The sequence below is a fragment of the Rana temporaria genome, chromosome 10 (assembly GCF_905171775.1).
Source record: "Rana temporaria chromosome 10, aRanTem1.1, whole genome shotgun sequence".
NCBI classification, from domain to species: domain Eukaryota; kingdom Metazoa; phylum Chordata; class Amphibia; order Anura; family Ranidae; genus Rana; species Rana temporaria.
This window is the reverse complement of record NC_053498.1, coordinates 75,886,974-75,904,027: the sequence shown is the minus strand read 5'-3', so window position 1 is coordinate 75,904,027 and position 17,054 is coordinate 75,886,974. Positions and strand designations below refer to the sequence as shown.

General features: G+C 44.1%; 1 protein-coding gene and 1 pseudogene across 1 annotated transcript in view; both read left to right on the top strand.

The window, feature by feature from the left end:
- Positions 1 to 17,054, top strand: part of USP2 (ubiquitin specific peptidase 2) — a 165,150-nt gene that overhangs the window by 10,466 nt on the left and 137,630 nt on the right. The window lies entirely within an intron of this gene.
- Positions 2,140 to 2,231, top strand: LOC120916605 (annotated as a pseudogene).

The window sequence follows — 17,054 nt, the reverse complement described above, 5'->3', positions numbered from 1 at the left end:
TTTTAGAGAATCTTTCTTTCACTCATGGTTAGTGTTTGGCTAAGGCCATTTATTATCAATCAATATTACTCTTTAAATCATAATTGAAAAAGAAACTACCCAAATGACCCTGATCAAATGTTTACATACCCCAGTTCTTAATACCGTGTATTGCCCCCTTTAACATCAATGACATCTTGAAGCCGTTTGTGGTATTTGTGGATGAGGCTCCTTATCTTCTCAGATGGTAAAGCTGCCCATTCCTCTTGGCAAAAAGCCTCCAGTTCCTGTAAATTCTTGTGCTGTCTTGCATGAACTGCACGTTTGAGATCTCCCCAGAGTGGCTCAATGATATTGAGGTCAGGAGACTGAGATGGCCACTACAGAACCTCCTTCAAGGAGTACGGCAGGTGACTGTAAGTAAACCTTGAAGATAAGTACAGCGGTTAGCTGTGGGTGAAGCTCGAGGGATCCAGGGTAGCTGAGAGTCCAAGAAGTCTAGTGAAAGAAGGCGAGCTGAGCTTAAGGATCTACAGTGGGATACTGTGAGTAAAGCTGGAAGATCTACAGGGGTATACTTTGAGTTAAATTGGAAGATCCACAGTAGGATACTGTGAGAGAAGTTGTTGCTATAGGAGACAGCAGTTGTTACAAGATACAGATTGTTGCATTCAGCTTAAAGGCCCCTTATCTGTATTTCTGAATGAATGAATGAATGAAAACTTATATAGCGCAACACATGCGAACTTAATCGCCTCTGGGCGCTTGTTGTTCCTGTCTCCTTTGGTATCAAAAGAGATGAGTCTTGATCTTTCTCCTGAACGCCAAGTGGTTCTCCAACCGAATGCTGGTTGGTAAAGCGTTCCATAGTCTAGGCCCATGGACCGCGAATCTCCTTTCTCCTTTGGACTTGTAGTTGGCTTTCGGTATCTGGAGGAGATTTTGATTGGTGGATCGCAGAACGCGATTGGGATTATGAGCTTTTATTTTTTCGCATAGATAATGGGGAGCATTCCCATAGATACATCTATGCGTTAGACAGAGTGCTTTAAAAGTGATTCTGTCTTTTACTGGCAACCAATGAAGGGATCTCAGTGAAGGTGAGATTGATTCCCAGGGTTTTTTCCCAGTCACAAGTCTAGCGGCCGTATTTTGAACGACTTGTAGACGAGCGATTTGGTACTTGGGGAGTCCGGGGTAAAGGGCATTTGCATAGTCCAATCTTGAGCTTACAATAGCTCCTACCACGACCGCTATGTCTTCCTTGGGAATAAAAGGAGTAAGTCTGCGTAGTAGGCGCAGCAGATGGTGAGATCCGCTGACTACTGACCCTATTTGTGCATCCATTGTCATGTAGGAGTCAAAGATGACCCCTAGACTTTTGACTTTGGCGCTAGGGGTGATGCTTTTGCCCAGAATGGGCGGGGGGGTCCAAGTTGTTGCAGGTTGATTCATACGTTTGGCGTGAAACAGGAGAAGTTCTGTTTTCGCTCCATTGAGTTTAAGATAACTCTTTGACATCCAGTCCTCTATCAAAGAGAGGCATGTCTCTAGATTTCTGTCTGCTTAGTTCTATTTTGTCTACAGAGTTTGCCTAATTGTTATTGCCTTTGCCTGTAGAGTGTCCTGAGCCCTAACCCTCTCTCTCACCATTCCCGTTAAGAGAAATATAACTCTTTTTGTTAATTTTTACAAAAAGGGACTTACGCCCAATCTTTGCACCTTGCACCACACCCAATATGCCTAGTAACCTGCACCCTGAGGAGGAATGGCAGTTCTCCCTGGCTCTTTGGTCATCATCAAGCCCTTGAAAGTCGGGGAGACCGCTACAGGTGCACAAATTTTGCAAATCCACACACAGGTGTTTGTATTAAAATTATTTCACTTTATTGCAAAAGCATGGCAGTACAAATTAGCCAAGCTCCCATTTTATATAGCAACATTTCAGACCTCTGTGACTAAGCTCTGTTGGGCGTGGCGAAATGCATCAGACGGGCGGGGCTTAGGAGGAGATCCAGACTGAGGCCATTCACATTCCTCTCCATCTGTTGAGCTAGTGGTGTGCGGTGTCTAGCTCTTTGTCAGGCTGGGAGCAAACTGTGCACAATCAGCATGTGTGTGCTCCTTACCAGGGCAGTTTCTTCCTACAATACTTCGCTTCTTGCTTCTCGGCCTTTTGGCTAAGATCAAGTGTAGTATCTGTTCTTATCAGTTGCCAGTAGGTGGTGCTATGCTAACTGTCCTGAGTACACGGCGAGGTGGAAAGGGATGGCGGTTGGTAGATGCTAAGCCTGCTGGAGTGGAGGCGGAGGCCCTCTGATTTGGACGGAGAGGCATGAGGTCGAAGCTGGAGGGCTGGGCCCCTGGCCTCTGGCCTGGATTTGGTGGTGCCTGCCAAAGTCAGTTGTTCGGGAGAGAACCCTTGCTCCTCTTTTTGTCAGGAGGAGCGGTCAGTATTTCCTGAACGTGAGGGAGGGATGGGAGTTGTGGGAGTAGCCTGCTTTAGTGGGAACTCCCCGATCTCTCAGAACTCCTACCTTCCTGGCTAGGAAGGGTGCCGCTGGTCCGGGCCGGGGGTCAGGGTCCGTTGAAAAGCCTGTGGAGATAGTGCCCCTGGAGTGGCAGTCCAGGGGTGCCATACAGTGCACGAGTGTTTGAGGGGCACTTATCGTATGGCACCTTGGCAAATATCTCCACAAACACACTTTTCACACCTGCCTCTAGGGCCGGGCTCAGTCAGCTCCCCCCAGCTCCGAGCGGCTGCAGATGTCTGACGTAGATGTCACATCTCCCGTTCCTGGCTTTACTGATTGTCAGCAAGGACTACACCAGCTCCTCGAACTACACCATTTGTATTTTGATGTAAGTGCTGGATATTTTTAAACCATAAAAATGTATAACAGAATACTCAGAGGCGCTTTTCTTCTTGTTTTTCTTTTGCATATTCTGAGCTGGCTTCGCTTTTGGAGAGCTGCCCTGAGCACCTGTATACCATCCACACTGGCTTTATATGGCCAACAGCACTAGCTTAAACGGCATTGTGCTTGGACTATTTCCTAATTGGACTTATCTACTTATGGACTATTAGACCATACACGCATCCGTTGTGGTCTCTCAGCTTATTCTTATTGCTATTAATCTCCCCTTATAATTGATTGTTAGTGCAGACATCCTGAGCGCTGTAATCTTTTGCTATTTAGTCCCCGTCTGGAGCCTAACGCCCCGGGGATCAGGGTTGGGTCCTTTTCAGAGGACCATTTGACGATTCACCCGTTACAGTTTTTTGTGTATCACTCTTTATGTGTGTGCGCATTTTTTCTGCACCAGGTGAAGTGTTTGGGTTGTGTTATGCATGCCACAGGCTTTTCAATAGAAAAAGTTTCTTCCTACAATACTGCTTTAACAAGCTGACTGTTGTCTATAATTATACAGCTGTAATCACAGTGTACCAATCCTTTAGGGATGTTTGTTCGCTAACTAAATGGGCTTATCTGTCCAACTGTGTATTTAAAGCATTTGAAGTGATCCCTCATTGTAATGTCTGCTATTAAATGCTCTTTCTGGAGTGTGCTACTATGACTGCATTTTAAAGAATCCACTCACATGTTTATATAAATAGCATGCAGATTTATTCCTTCTAGGTTTATGTTGCAAGATCCAAAAGCCAAGGGTGCCAGTTGTTGGAACCTTTTTGAATGAATGCCTGTTTGATTTATTGTTGATGTTCAGCTGATTTCCACTTCATAATTCAATTACATGAAATGATATGCAATATTTTGTAGTCCAGAATTCACTAGGCCTATGGTCCATTTAGAATTGTCCTCTAGCTTACATTTCAGCAAGATCATCATACAACTGCCTTATTGTAATTGTATATTGCTGTTCCTTGGGATCCTACCTAAAGAGGTACTTATGAGTAGTCAAAAGAGTTAATATTTTTTACATACATTAAGTTTCTGGATTATAATTCTTTTAAAATTGTGTAGTTTTTTTTAATACAATTCCTTGATTTTTGATTATTACTAAATGCCTTTATTATTATTATTATTATATTATTATACAGGATTTATATAGTGCCAACAGTTTGCATAGTGCTTCACGTTAGGGCAAACAGTACAGATACAATACAATTCAATACAGGAGGAATCAGAGGGCCCTGTACGTTAGAGCTTACAATCTAAAAGGGATTCCACTCATCAGTTTCTCCCAGGGGTTAATATTATTTTAATTGTTTTCAATTGTGGGTTAGGGTTTTGCGGTACAATCATAGGAATAAAGATAGTTTTTGCACATTATAGAATTTTCTGGTTTTGTGTTTATTAGGTATTATGGGACATTTGATGCTATTCACATAGGGCCAGATCCACAAAGCAGTTACGCTGGCGTATCTATTGATAACTGCTAGGTTGCTCCGGCGTATCTTTGTTTTGTATCCACAAAACAAGATACGCCTGAAGCTGGGCTAGATCCGACTGGCGTACGTCTTAGTACGCCGTCGGATCTAAGGTGCATATTTACGCTGGCCGTTAGGTGGCGCTTCCGTCGATTTCTGCATCGAGTATGCAAATTAGCTAGATACGCGAATCCACAAACATACGTCCGGCCGGCGCATTTTTTTTCGTAGTTTCCGTAAGGCTTTTTTTGGCGTAACGTTACCCCTGCTATATGAGGCACAGCCAATGTTAAGTATAGACGTCGGGCCAGCGTCGAATTTTCCGTTGTGTACGTTGTTTGCGTAAAAAGTTTGCGAATAGGGCTTTGCGTAGAATGACGTTCACATCGAAAGCATTGGCTTGTTGCGTGTTAATTTGGAGCATGCGCACTGGGATACCCCCACGGACGGCGCATAAAACACGCCCACATCTTTATCATTTGAATTCCACGCCCTTACGCCGGCAGATTTACGATACGCCGCCGTAACTTTAGAGGCAAGTGCTTTGTGAATACAGCACTTGCCTCTCAAAGTTGCGGCGGCGTAGCGTTACTACGATATGCTACGCCGGACTAAAATTACGATGCGCTATGTGGATCTGGCCCATAGTGTTACTTCCATTATTTGAGTCAGGATGGCCCCCTGCCTTTAGTTGTTCTTTTTGGTGAGAGTTTTAGCCTCTAATAGATGTGTTAAACAAAAAAAATAAAAACCCAGAGGACAAAATTGCATCATTTGTATATTTCATTTATTATGTATTTTTTTATATATAATGTTATTTATATTTGACAACTCTCCCTGTTGAAGGCTCATACTGTACCCAGCAATAAAATCAGGTGTTTAAAAAAAATGTAATTCCCATATTTAAAAGAAAAATCACCCAATGGAAAAGTTCAAAACAAAAAATGTCCACTGTTTCTGCAGATATTTCCCTAATAATATAAAATACATTTAAATTCATACAGATGCAGATGAAAAATGACAGGATAATTCATACCCCCAGTTGAACCCATGTACGTGAAAACATTCCAATGTTTTAATCCAAAAAGCTGGCCTTTTTGATAATAATTTTCCTTATCACCCCACGATTAACAACAGAATCAAATCAATCATTTGGAACCGCAATTGAGAAACTGCATGCCCATCCTAACAAGACTAAATGCAACTGCCTTCTCTGCTAACTCAATAAATACATTGCACATATATTGGATAAAATACACCACATAGTCTGAACTGCACATACAATTATTTTGAATATTTTAGGAGATGCCTGTCTGAGGATGATAGACCTTATTCCCCTTAATAACTTTTCTATAGTGCGCAAATTCAAGATGAGGAAAAGTACTCATTTTCCTCTCACATAATAATCTCCAATTATTCACTTTACCTAAACCAACATCAGCTTTTACTAATCTGTTCTCTATAGAGGACACTCATTTGTGAGAGATTAACAAGTTTGGACAGAATTAAGGGAAATAAGGAGATTATCCACCTTTTCTGTACAATGCACGCTATTTTGGGGGGCCAGGAATTGGCTGTGTCGCAAATAGGATGTGTTCCCCCATTATTTAGTTTTATTCCCTCTTGTTTACCCCAGCTCCAGAGTGATCAAATCCAAAAGCTTTGGCAGATAACCTAGAGATAAGAATCTATTAGCCAGATTCAGAAAGATTGGCTTAACTTTGTGCAGGCGTAGCGTATCACATATATGCTACGCCGCTGTAAGTCAGAGAGGCAAGTGCTGTATTCACAAAGCACTTGCCTCCTAAGTTACGGCGGCGTAGCGTAAATGGGCCGGCATAAGCGCGCCTAATTCAAATTGTGAAGAGGTGAGCGTGTTTTATGTAAATAAACCATGACCCCACGTAAATGCCGTTTTGAACGAACGGCGTATGCGCCGTCCGTGGACGTATCCCAGTGCGCATGCTCCAAATTACGCCGCAAGGACTTATTGGTTTCGACGTGAACATAAATTACGTCCAGCCCCATTCACGGACGACTTACGCAAACAAGGTAAAATGTTCAAAATTCAACGCGAGACCGACGTCCATACTTAACATTGGCTAGGCCAGCTTTTTGGTGGAATAACTTTACGCCTGAAAACGCCTTACGTAAATGGCGTATCTTTACTGCGACGGGCAAGCGTACGTTCGTGAATAGGCGTATCTCGACGATTTACGCATTCTAGCCATAAATCAGCGTTCACGAGCTTCCGACGGTCGCATACATCGCGTCACGAGTAGCCAAAAGAGGTCGAACGTCGGTGCGGCTCTATACGGCGCCTACGCACCGACGTTCGGCTACTTTCGGAAAATCGTGACGCAATGTATGCGACTGTCAGAAGCCTGTCAATCAAATAGGAACGCCCACTCCCGCAGCCCATACCCGGAAGCGGCGGAGAAGATCTCTCTCTAAAACGGTAAGTACTGCTTCGATTTAAAAAAAAACACCCAATTCCCCTCGACAAAATGAGCCTCAGTGTAATGTTAAAAATTTACTCTTTGGGTGAACCTCCACTTTAACTGACAATTGCGCGGCCGTGCGACTTGGCTCCCAAACAAAATTGACGTCCTTTTTTTCCCCCACAAATAGAGCTTTCTTTTGGTGGTATTGTATCACCTCTGATCAAATACCACCAAGAAGGCTCAAGCTTGCCATATATTATTTTTATGCGATATATTTTATTTTTTGCGCTATAAACAAAAAAAGACAAACAATTGTGAAAAAAAACAATATTTTTTTTTAGCACATGCTCTTGAAGAAACGGCTCGGGCGGCTGATGTCACCGGCGCAGTATACAGTAAATATAGTAAATATCTCCTAATCGGTGCACGTTTAGGAGATATTTACAGTGCCTATAGGTAAGCCTTATTCTAGGCTTACCTATAGGTACAAAGCATACAGGAGGGTATACAACCTCTTTAAGGTAAATTCATTGTGGTATATATACAGTATACACAGTAAATTCTTCATGTAGTTCAGATGAGCAGCCCCACTGCAAGGGATAATTTTCTCCTGAGGTTGAGCTTTACCTTCCAGGCCTGTAGAAACAACGAAAAATTAGAAAAAATTTCCTTAAAGGGAGGAAAATGCCCTATTAAAGGAGTTGTAAATAAAAAAAAAATGTTTTGCTGAAATGACTGTTTACAGAGTATAGAGACATAATAGTTAACTGATTCCTTTTAAAAACGATTAAAAATAGATAAAAAATCAATCATATAATGTACCTGTAGTTTCTAGTTTCGTTTTTGCATGGTGTTTCCTGCCTCTGCCGTACAGAGCCACAGAGCCAATACAAGGCAGTGATGGTTTGGAAAACGAAACTGATTGGTGCTGTGGGGTTTTAGACACACAGTAATCACACCTCCTTGATTAGTGACCACAGAGAGAAAGCTCCCAGTACTGTGGTTATCAGGAAACAGACAACCAGGAAGTGTGGAGATCAGAGAAGAATTACAGCAACTTGAGAGCAAAAACAAACAATGAGGACATGAAAACAGCACTGCATTAAGGTAAAGGAAGCTATTAAGATAAAAAAAAATATTTCCTTTACAAACCCTTTAACTGTCCCCAGGACAAGTATCTCACTTTGAAATTGTCATCTCTATTTCTGTTCTGGTGACAACACAAATGTTTACATTTCCCATTACTTTCAGTCCTGGTGTTAATGGTCTTCTGCACAAAGGAAGACAGTTTTGAAAACACTTTTAGAAAAACAGACAGCAATAAAAACCTGACAAGAGTTTTAACCCTTTACTTTTCTATCTAAAAATACTGTAGTAAAAAGAAGTTCTAGCTTTAAATACCCTTTAACCGCTTAACGACCGCCGCATGTACATATACGTCCACAGAATGGCACGTACAGGCATATGGGCTTACATGTACGTCCCTGCCTTTCTGCGGGTCGGGGGTCCGATCGGGACCCCCCCCCCCGGACATGTGGTGGTCGGTTCTTCCGTGGGAGCGATCTGGGATGAGGGCACGGCTATTCGCGGCTATCGCCCCCTCGCGATCGCTCCCCGGAGCTGAAGAACGGGGAGAGCCGTATGTAAACACGGCTTCCCCGTGCTTCACTGTGGCGGCTGCATCGATCGTGTGATCCCTTTTATAGGGAGACACAACCGATGACGTCAGACCTACAGCCACACCCCCCTACAGTTGTAAACACACACTAGGTGAAACATAACTCCTTCAGCGCCCCCTGTGGTTAACTCCCAAACTGCAACTGTCATTTTCACAATAAACAATGCAATTTAAATGCATTTTTTGCTGTGAAAATGACAATGGTCCCAAAAATGTGTCAAAATTGTCCGAAGTGTCCGCCATTATGTCGCAGTCACGAAAAAAAACGCTGATCGCCGCCATTAGTAGTAAAAAAAAAAAATAACAAAAATGCAATAAAACTATCCCCTATTTTGTAAACGCTATAAATTTTGCGCAAACCAATCGATAAATGCTTATTGAGATTTTTTTTACCAAAAATAGGTAGAAGAATACGTATCGGCCTAAACTGAGGAAAAAAAAAATCTATATATGTTTTTGGGAGATATTTATTATAGCAAAAAGTAAAAAATATTGCATTTTTTTTAAATTGTCGCTCTATTTTTGTTTATAGCGCAAAAAATAAAAACCGCAGAGGTGATCAAATACCACCAAAAGAAAGCTCTATTTGTGGGGAAAAAAGGACGCCAATTTTGTTTGGGAGCCACATCGAACGACCACGCAATTGTCTGTTAAAGCGACACAGTGCCGAATCGCAAAACCTGGCCTGGGCATTTAGCTGCCTAAAGGTCCAGGGCTTAAGTGGTTAATATGTGAACAACAAAAATGTAATAATTACCTCCGCGAAACACTCTTGGAAGATAACCCCCTTTTTTTTTTTGCAGCGATAAAGAAGTGTATAATAAAAGGACCACAATGACATATATTTTCTAAGGACAAAAAGAAAGAAAAAAAAATCAGACCTTACTTTAAATGAGCTACCACTTTGCCAGTCAAGCAAAGGGACACACAATTGTTGAAAAAAAAAAAAAATGACAGTGTGCTGTTGATCTATGGGAAATTATGTTGGGTCCAAAGAAGCAGCAAAAATTGACGAGTTGTCCCTTTCTAATGACACTGTAAAAAGCCATGCTTTGTGCAGCTGACATTTCAAATCAACTCTTTTTTAGACTCAAATAGACTCTCCCTATTTAGCCCTGTATCCTGATGAAAGCGCTGATGCCAGTGGTCTAGCTGTGCTGTTCGTTTTTGTGCAATATCTGTTTACTGATTACATGTGCAAAGACATTTTGATCTTTTACAACTTGAAAACAACTACTACTAGGGAAGATATTTATGGAAAAAATGGACAGCGTTCGTAGTTTGGGCTTTAGATGTGAATCACTGCACTGATGGGTAAATGGCAATAAATGTAAATAAATGTACACTGGGCGTATCTCTGCGGCGGCGTAACGTATCCGATTTACGTTACGCCGGCGCTAGTTTTTCAGGCAAGTGCTTTATTCACAAAGCACTTGCCTGTAAAGTTGCGGCAGCGTAGCGTAAATCACCCGGCGGAATTCAAATTCGGCAGGTAGGGGGCGTGTATGATTTAAATGAAGCGCGTCCCCGCACCGAACGAACTGCGCATGCGCCGTCCGTAAAATATCCCAGTGTGCATTGCTCCAAATGACGTCGCAAGGATGTCATTGGTTTCGACGTGAAAGTAAATGACGTCCAGCCCCATTCACGGACAACTTACGCAAACGACGTAACTTTTTAAAATTTCGACGTGGGAACGACGGCCATACTTAACATTGGCTACGCCTCATATAGCAGGGGCAACTTTACGCCGGGAAAAGCCTAACGTAAACGTCGGAACTTTACTGCGTCGGCCGCGCGTACGTTCGGGAATTCGCGTATCTAGCTAATTTGCATAATCGACGCGGAATTCGACGGAAGCGCCACATAGCGGGCAAAAAAAAATTGCAGTTTAGATCCGACGGCGTAAGAGACTTACGCCTGTCGGATCTAATGGATATCTATGCGTAACTGATTCTAAGAATCAGTCGCATAGATACGACGGCTCAGATTAGGACTTACGACGGCGTACATGGCGCTGCGCCGTCGTAAGTCCTATGAGAATCTGGGCCAAAGGGTCCAATTTCAGAATTTTTACAGGAATTAAGGGCCAAATCCACAAAGCAGATGCGCCGACTTAACTCGAGATTTCTAATTTTACTCCGCGCGTATCTTTGCGCCCGATCCTCAAAACGAAAAATCTGTTTTTTCCGTCCTACCTAAAATAATTACTCCGGCGCATCCTCTGACGCAAATTACGCTAGTCTCGCCGCTTTATTTGATAGGCAAAGATGCAAATGAGGGAGATAGGGCGATCCTCAAAATTAAGTGTGTGCGCCGTAGATTACGCCCTGTGCGCCGTAGATAACGCCCTGTACGCACCTGTTAGTTTTCTGGAGCAAAATTAGACTTTATAAAAGCAGCCCTAATTTTACACCAGCCCTGTAAAGGTCTGCTGAAGCAACACCATTTAGGAAGAGCTGCCAACACTTCTTTGCTGGACTTCATTGTGACTGCCAAAATGCCCGGCCCATCAATGATTATAATGGCACTCGCAACTTTACAGGCGCAGAGAAGGAGGAGGGCACAGAGGAGGAGGAGGAGGGCACAGGAGAGGGTATACCGCCCACGCCAAGATCTCTTTGGCATGACTGCGTCTGAGGTCATTGGCAACTTCAGATTTAACCAGGAAGCCATCCTGGACTTAACCAGGATCCTGCAGGATGATCTGAACACCCCAACCCAACGATCCCATGCCCTGCCAGTTCACATTAAAGTTATGGCCACCCTGCATTTTCTGGCCACTGGGTCTTTTCAAAGAACATGTGGAGGTCTGGCTGGGATGGTACAGTCCTCGATGAGCAGGTGTGTGCACCAGGTTGTCCCTGCAATACTGAGACGCATGGGCAGTCAATTTGAAAAGCCCACCCAGGAGGACCAGCAAATGAAGAGCATGGCCGACTTTTATCAGATTGCCCGATTCCCACGGACCATCGGGGCCATTGACTGTACCCATGTGGCACTACAGCCCCCCCATGATACAGAGCACCTGTTCAGGAATCGCAAAAACTGGCATTCCATAAATGTGCAGGTAATCGTAGATGCCCATGGCCTCATCTGGCATGTCTGTGCCAAATTTCCGGGTTCGTGCCATGACAGCTACATCTTCAGGCAGACCAACATATCACGTGAATTGGAGCAGAACGTGTATGGAAACAGCTGGCTGGTTGGTGAGTGACATGGGTGTCAGGTATGACTGTCCCCCCCCATGATGCAGACATCACAAGGGGCACATGCATGACTAATATCCTCCTGTCTTTTCCCTTCCAGGTGACTCTGGATATGCCCTGGGACCACATCTGATGACCCCATTCAGGAACCCCCAAACCCCAGGAGAGCAACGCTACAACAAAGGGTTAATATTCGCACCCGGGCAGTAGTGGAGCGTACATTTGGGCTGCTGAAGTCCCGCTTCAGATGCCTGGACAAGACTGGGGGTACATTGCTGTATTCCCCAGACTTTGTGTGCCAACTAATCGGTGCTTGTTGTATTCTTCACAACTTTGCAATGAGAAGGGGACTGGAGATTAACTTACGTGCTGACCTGACCCCCCACCCAGGCAATCCCCCCCTAGCCCACTCTACCCGGTCTACTGAGGGCACAGTAGCCAGGAGACGCCTCGCAGAAGGCATCTTTTCTCAGTAAATGGCCATAAATCATGTCACAATGATATTATTTTTTTTCACTGCAAACGCACATGAATTATGTGACAATGAGAATGTTGCTTTGCACAGTAAACGCACATGATTAATGACACATTGAGAATGTTTTTGTCTCTGGAAACGCACATGATTTATGTCACAATGAGAATGCATGAATGCACACCACTGTGGTCCCTAGCACAGACACATCACATGCACATCGAATTGGATTAGATCCAAGTACCCCCCCCTTTGGTACTTGGGAGCAGTAACGCCACGCCACGGCTCCAATTATGTCACTGTGCATTTATACACCATTCAGGAACCTAGGATGACTTCTCCCTGGTCCTGGGGATCCCTTCTCCACCAAAACTGAGGGTGACCCCCTTATTTTGTCAGGAATGCCACCCCCCCACATTCACACATCATTCACACACATAAACCAAATCATAAGTACAGTATAATAAACAAAATTATAAAACCAAAAAAAAAAAAGTACCCCTGGTATTTAAGTCCGGCGGCGAGTGCTCCGTCTGGGCTGCCCACGGGCAGGGGCACGGCCACGGGCACGGCCACGGGCACCTGGAGGATCTTCACGGGGGGGAGCAGGGGAGGGAGTATCTTCATTGGGGGGGGGAGCAGGGGAGGGAGTATCTTCATGGGGGGGTGAGCAGGGGAGGGAGGAGCCTCCCCTGGTGTCTGACCTCCGGCTGGCCTGCCCTCCAAGGCCACTGCTATCCTGTTCAGGCAGTCAGTGATGGCAGCCGTATTGGCCTGGCCAGCCCGTGTGTTGTCCTGCACAGCCCGGGTGTTGTCCTGCACAGCCCGGGTGAGGGCAGTCACCTCCTGGCCCACGCCTGTTGTGGCGGTATGCAGGGACCACAAACAGGTGATGACACCCAATGAATTGGTGGCCACATCACTGAGTGACTCCCTCATTACATCCAGGCTGTGCTCCATCTTGGCCATAGTTTTTTTGATGTCACCCAGACTGCGGGTCTGCTGGGCATTGTCCCTCAGCAGACTGGCCGGCAGATGCTCAGACCCCCCCCTGGTCTCCTGGGTCGCTATCCTGCCTGCCCCTGAGGCTTGTGGCCAGGTAGGAGGGGATAGAGTGACCCTTGTGGGTTGCGGCATGTTGTGGGAGGAGTGGGAGGGGCTACCCCTGATGGTGGCCTGACTGGTGCCAGCCTCTGGGGTGGCCTCTGGGGTAGCCTCTGGGGTAGCCTCTGGGGGAGCCTCTGGGGTAGCCTCTGGGGGAGCCTCTGGGGTAGCCTCTGGGGGAGCCTCTGGGGTAGCCTCTGGGGGAGCCTCTGGGGTAGCCTCTGGGGGAGCCTCTGGGGTAGCCTCTGGGGGAGCCTCAAGGGGAGCCTCTGGGGTAGCCTCAAGGGGAGCCTCAAGGCTAGCCTCAAGGGTATCGTCAAATGTCATGAGATCAGTGGCAACAATGATTTCCCGGCCAATCTGGAGATCTTCTTCCTCCTCCCCCTCATCCTCCTCCCCCTCATCCTCCTCCCCCTCAGCCTCCTCATGAGGGGAGGTTTGGCCACTCCCCTCCCCTGGGGACTCCTCAACAGCCTCCTGTCTTTGGGGTGGTGCAGCAGCCTGGCCTGATGGCCCAGCAATCTCCTGGTCATCTGTGGAAGACACCAAACAATCACAGGTTTGAGGATCCACACACTTGGCACATGTTCCCTTCCCCCACCCACACATGCTAATCACCAAATAGAAAAACTTACCTGGCCTCACAGGAACATCAGACTGATAACCAGGCAGGCCCACCACCTGCTCTGGCTCGAAACACCGGGCCACTGCCCATTCCTCCTCAGTCAGCCGGATGGGGCATGGTCCCCCTCCTCCAGTGCCCCTCCTATGCGCAGTGAGCTTGGCCACCTTATTGCGGACCACGCTCCTCAGATCATTGATCTTTTTCTTAATGCCAGCGGGGGTCCTCCCCTCCCCTCCCCCCGCCGCATTTATGTGATCTGTAATTTTTGCATATATCCTCTTCCTTTGGGCCGGGGAGGTGTTCCGGCTATCAGGCCCATGTAAATATCTTCCATATTGGATGATATACCTGGCAAGGATTTGCTTTTCAACATGGGAAAAATTCAGCTTCCTGCGTTTGGGAGCCATCACAAACACCACACAGCAACAAGAAAACAAACAGGACAAACACACAAAAATACACACCAAACAAATACACAAAAATACACACACAAGCAGACAGCTACTACAAAGTCAAATACAAACACACAAAAACCAAACACAAAATCCAAGCAGAAAAAAACAAAACAAAAAACTTAGCAGAAACAATCAAACAAAAAATACACTTATCACAAACAAACAACAACTACTATCTACTACTCCTCCAACACTTCTCTATCACACACAACTTACCAACAAACACTGACAAACTAAGAGCAGAAGCAAATTGCTCATGGAAGGGAACACAGGGAAATACTTTTGCAAATGAAGTGTGTTTGACTGGAGCTAGTTAAGCACAGGGCGATCCTCAAACTAAGTACACTTGGCCTTTTACCTATCTCACTGATTGCGCCAAGCAAAGTTCTGCACATGCGCAGTGAGCAGCAGATTCCTGCGCGCATGCGCAGTACGGCCGGCCCTTCATTTGCATGGGGTCACGGCTCATTACAATGAAGCACGCCCACTTCCTTCCCACTTGCCATAACCCCGCCTTACGCCTCCGAATTTAGGTTACGGCAGGCGCAATTTTGTGCGCAAATGCGCTGTGGATACGGCACTTACGACACCAACTTAGGGCGCCGTAACTTAAATGACATAAGTTTTAAAAAACTTATTTTGCGCCGCTGGCTGTGGATTTGGCCCTAAGTCTTTTCTTACTCATGCAATCAGTGTTTACTCCACAAAGAAAGAATCCCCCTGAAAACTATACCTACAGAGCTAAAAAAATAAACATTTCATTCAGTGGTGATAATTGTGAATTACATGAAATGACCATAAGGTTATTTAAGGCAACTTTGCAATAAAATGGGAAGTGGCTATGATTGCTTGCTATTTTATACAGAGAAAAATGCTTGTATGATTTATCACTTTTTTTTTTTTTTCATTCAAATTTATGTTTATTTTCAATAAAAGTACATACATTTGTACTAAAACAGCAGTATACATTTCAGTAATACACAGTAAATAATAAATCCAATGCATTGCTTTACATAGAAGATGGTCTTGTCATAGAAACTGACTATCATATACAGCCATATCATATGCTATCACCATACGGTGAGAGTATAACAGATTGTAATAGTTAAAAAGAAAAGCTAGGTATAACCAATAATTTATAATTAAATAAATAAAAGGATATTTCTATATACTATATAATTCCTTAGGCTTATTGTTGTCACACAATAAAAAAACCCATGTGTGTACTGGGTCTAATTTCATGGAACTAATAAAGGACAGGATTTCTGTATAACAAAGACTTCTCTGACACCCCCACTGGGAACAGTCTGTGTCCAAGAGGTTAAGCAAACCTTTAAATCCCCCTTCCCTCCCTCCAATAATTATCACCAATACCACCCAGTCACTGTAAATATATATTTTCAAAACCCTTAACATACCTAACATCCCCAAAAATTTGGTGGAATCTTTTGATAACCCAAACATAGGCTAATACAAATGTTTATATATATCTTTTTTTTTTTTCTAAACATAACACTCTGAGAATGAGAAATAACAAAGATGTTATCCTCGTGTAAAAAAAAAAAATTATCAAATCAAATAACAATCAATGAAAAGAAGAGAAAAAAAGAGAAGAAAAGAAAGAAAAAAAAAAAAAGAAGATCAGGGGAAAGTAAAAGGAAAAAGAGATGGCAGCCTGCCTGTCAATGAACAACATCGTCCTAAGGATATAAATATCACCACAGCCTTTATGGGATAAAAGATATTCCCATAAATTTCATCCACGGTTCCCATATTTCATGGAAAAGAGTAGACATATCCAACATGGAACAGACCCTCTTTTCTTGTTCCATAATCCATGTAACCTTTTGTTTCATATACCGGATGGAGACAGTAGATTTTTTCCACGCAGCTGCAATTGTGATCCTGGCACCTGTCAGAATGTATAGGATGAGTTTTCTAGTAACCTTGGAGGTTTGGGGTAACATCCCGTTAAGTAAAGCGATAGTGGGGGATTGATGCAAATTACAGCCTGTGACACGTCTTATTATGTTGAACACCTTATTCCAGTATCCACGTATTTTGGGACATTCCCACCATATATGTACCATAGACCCCAATCCCTGACAACCTCTGAAGCAAAGGGGCGAAATTGACGGATACATGGAAGCCAGTTTAACGGGAACTAAATACCACCTAGTATAAATTTTTACATTAGCCTCTACAAGGGATATATTCACAAATCCTTTAATGGATCTAGTATAATTACTGCACCAGTCAGATAAATCCCAGTTGTTATTAAGTTCCCTTTCCCAGGCCAGCATATGAGGTAATTTGGTGCAATTATTAGCAAGCGATTGATATATGATTGAAATATTCCCCTTCCTGATCAAACCCTGATCACAATTACTTTCATAAGGTGTCAATAGTCCAGAGATCGAGCCACTATCCCATAGGCTTTGTGCATAGTCATGTAGTTGAGAAAATCTTAATTTTTCTGAGACAGGAAGACCTAGCTTGTCAATGAAGTGTTGTTTAGGAAGTGGACCCGAGCGCGAAAAAAAACGGCCTATACGATACAACCCTTTGTCATGCCACCATTTGAACGAATCTACTTCAATTTTAGAAACAAAGAGTGGGTCTAGAAAAATACTCGATAAAGGTCTGCCTTTAGAAATTAGAGAGGGATTGTTTTTAAGTGAATCCCATAAAACAA